We start from the raw sequence: 3782 nt of genomic DNA, 5'->3' as shown, positions 1-3782 counted from the left end.
TCACAGGGCCTTTGAGGAGTCTTTGTCATGTTTTTGCAACAGTATTTGAATGACTGACTTAAAAGGCTTCAGAAAAATGCAAAACACTGTCAAAAATGCAAAATGTTTGTATCCCTCAGCCAGGGGGAGGAAAAAAGCGCAGGAAGCAACTTATCCAAGCCTGACCGGGTGTAGTGGATCTTGATCTTTGCTCACCCCATAGTTAGATATTGTTCTCCCCCCCATTTAATCGAGTCACAGCCTTATCTCTTAAAGTGATCTCATTAAAGGCAGGGGACAAGACAGCAGGGGGTGCAAGACCTGTAATTACAGCTAGAAGGTCGACAGAAATACAGTTACATACATCACCTTGTCTTCTCTGGGTCCCCTCTTAAGGGAATTACCCTTCAAAAAGTACAAATCCCTTTTGACCGCTTTTCTGAACCACGTTGATAGAGACCTCATGGTGGAGCACATCTGGCTTTATCTGCACTGCTGCCGCTTTTGTTGCCTGTTTTATTCTGCTGTAGGTAACCCCATCCTGTGGAGACTCTTGAGATAAGGCACAAGTAATGAGGGAAAACAGCTTATTTGGGCCCAGCTCCATTCTTTTTTTTGCTGAGTAAGTGGGAGCCTCTACTGTGAAGGGCACCGTGCTGTCCACAAGCAAGCTGCCCCAATGTGTACATATTAATTGCCACTGAAGAAGCGGCTGTGCTTTTCAAGGTGAAAGCCAAAGCGCGGCTCTTGTTGCAACACATGCAAAATGCTGGTGGATGTGGGAGATGTCACAGAAGGAAAAAACAGGTGGGAGGTGACATCCTTTCCTATTCCAGGTAGTATCCACCGCTGGGATCTAACATTCCAGTTTTCCCGAGAAATGTAGCCCTAAGCTGTGGCAGTTGCAAAGGGATAAAGAAGATTTGCTTCTCTGTGTTGAGCTACAGGCAGTCTGTCACTGAAACAGGAATATGCCTGAACAGAAGCTGTCGTATCTAGCAGCAGGAGCAAAGGGCTTTGAGACCCTTGGACTCTTACCTAGAACCTGCTAAAGCTTTTCTGCATGCCTGCCTTCCCCAGCTGTGACTCCATTTTCCTGTCCCTAAAACAGCCATAATAAAACTCCCTGCTGTAAAGCACTCTCAGCTTCTCAAATAAAAAACGCTGCAGAAGAGCCAAGTGATGTCCACAGCAGCAGGCATTCACATAACACCCTGCACTGTCTACCTAAGGCCCACCCTTCTCCTTTCATCGCATCCCGTGCTACCTACCCCTGGAATTCGACTGCTGTTCAGCAGCCCACAACGGCACCACAAACAGTGAGTGGTCCGAAGGGAAAAACAATGTATTGCTGCTAATCTGCAAAATAACAATTCACGATTACTCCCGGGATGGGGACACACAAGCCAAAGACCAGGACTTTTCAGGTATTAAAACCTGATTTGGATCTGACCCGCTGGCAGGAGTGAAGTTCCCTGTATGTTATCTCTGCTTCTCTCAGTTGCCCTGCCAAGGTATCAAAAAGAGTTTGTAATTGCTTGTAGATACTGAAAACAAAGCTCTCCCGATTTTTCTTAAACTAATCTCTCTGATACCTGTTACAGGAGGAGAACACAAGTACTCTACTCTCCCTGCCTGGTTTGACATAACATTTCCTTTGACCCATATCGACTTGCTCTCTGTTTAAATCACTGACAGTAACAGAACTGAGATGCATTTTTCACCTGAAAGAGACACTAGGTCTAACTTTACGGCATCACAGTTGCACACTATGGTTCCATGTTGTAAAGACATGGCAAGGCGTCAGTTACCCCAAGGCAAAAGATGGATCAAACTGATAGTGTGCTGAGTCAACTACACTGGTTAGGTGGCACCTCAAGGGGAAACATAGCTCAGAAGTTGTCTGGAGGTCTTCTTTTAATGTCCTATTAATCGTGCTTCACTGCCACGTAGAAAGAAACCCAAGTCTGGTACTGTGGATTGCTCTTAAGGAAATGCTGTTAAGGAGTGAAAATGAAATTATTTCAGGCTCTGAAATTTCTACCCAGTTCCTAATGCCTATCCCCTTCTCCCCGCCCGCTGGCAAGAGCCAGGCCTTTCATGGGAACTCTTAAAAGAAAACCTCAAAGATGAGTAACGAGAGCTAACTGAGAGCGCTGCCTCGGGGCCAAGATGGTGCAGCTTGGGAGGGAGACGGCTGCCCAGGTGCCATGTATTTTCTAGGTAAACCGAAAGCTTCAGTCTCCAAGTCTGTCAACACAGTGCCAGATCCAATAAAGACCATCAGAGGCACAAAATGGAGCTTATGCAGAAGACTAAAAAAGTGTCTCTGAAATGCTGGCCTGCCGTCTAAAATTCCATCTGAGCTCAGTGTTGGTTTTTACTTTAAAGTCACTACATTCAGTCCCAGTAAGCACCTCCGTACTGAGCGGGTCGAGCCATTTGTAAGTCCAGCTGGAATCCCAAAGATGGAGCGTCCTGCATGTACGCAGGCGCCAGATCCATCAGAAGCTCTAAAAGTGGGTCTAGGGCACACTGACAGGACCAAGCTCCACCAGTGGTATGGTGCCTCCACCACATTTTAAAAGACTGTGATGGTTGTAGTGGCATCCCTTCCCCTTACATAGGTGGGTCTGTGGACAGTTTGATGAGCAAGCTCTTGACCAGGACGTTTAAGGCCTGAATTCAGTTCTCCTGTGGAGGGGAGTTTCAAGCCCTGCTTAGCAGGGAAGTACCATAACTACATTCCTCCTCCGCAAGAAAGTTCCCAGCTAATTTTTGGGGCCCTCGGCAGGTGAAGCCTCCTGCGGGGAAGAGGCTACTGAAACATTTTCTCATTTCCAAGCTCATACAGGCTCCTCGAGGTTCTACTAAGCCATCAAGAACGAAAAAGAGCAGGAGCCGATTTTCTTTGCCAGAGAACCTGGACAGAAGTAAAAAGCAAAGTGATCAAACACACAGTCACAACTTCTGCGTCCGTCTTTCCCAGAATTTGAAGCCTAAGGGAAGGATGATGGTCGCCTAGCCAGGCTCCCCGAGCAGCACAGGGCACAGAAAGATGCCCTGTAACTCTTTACCGAGTCCTTGATCGCCAAGTGTAGCGATCGCCGTGCTTTAAAGCAGTTTCTGGCAAGCATACGCACACCTCCCGGAGCGTACGGAGCGCGCTTTAGCCTCCGAAGGTTTGAAGCATCGCGGGCGCCACACCACCCACGCCTGCCCCTCACAGCTTACCCACGCAGCCCCCCACGCAGTGGCACAGGCTCAGGTTTGAGTGGAAAGGGGCCTCCGGAGGTCTTGTGCCCCTCCGTGAAGGGCGGCAGTGCCGGCAAGACCCGCGGGAAACCCACGGGACACCCCGAGACTTCAGGCGGCCGCGACGGCGGGGCGGGCTCCCACCGTGACCGTGGGCGGCGGTCACGAGGGATAAACCGCCAAACCCTCAGGGGGCAGCGGCGGGGAGGCGCGGCGCCCGGCGCGGCCCGGCATGGCGGCGGCGCTGGGGCCCTGCCCGGCCCGGCGCCCCGCGGCGGCCTCGCCCCCGGGAGGGCGGAAGGAGCCCCCGCGGCCCGATCCGCCTCCCCTCACGCCGGCGAGGCGCGGCTCGGGCAGCCGAGGTGAGCCCCGAGGTGCACCCGGGGCCGGGCCCGTGGGCACCGCTCCCGCCCCCAGCCGCTCCCCCGCCCCATCCCGTCCCGTCCCCCCCTGCCCGCCGCGCGGAGGGGCGGTGCGACGGGCCGGGCCGGGGCGGGGCGGGGCGGTGTGGCGAGGACTCTTTATGCGGCGGGAAGCCGGCGGCTCTT

Source organism: Calonectris borealis, chromosome 1 (genome assembly GCF_964195595.1).
Source record: "Calonectris borealis chromosome 1, bCalBor7.hap1.2, whole genome shotgun sequence".
Taxonomy (NCBI): domain Eukaryota; kingdom Metazoa; phylum Chordata; class Aves; order Procellariiformes; family Procellariidae; genus Calonectris; species Calonectris borealis.
This window is presented reverse-complemented; position numbering follows the sequence as displayed.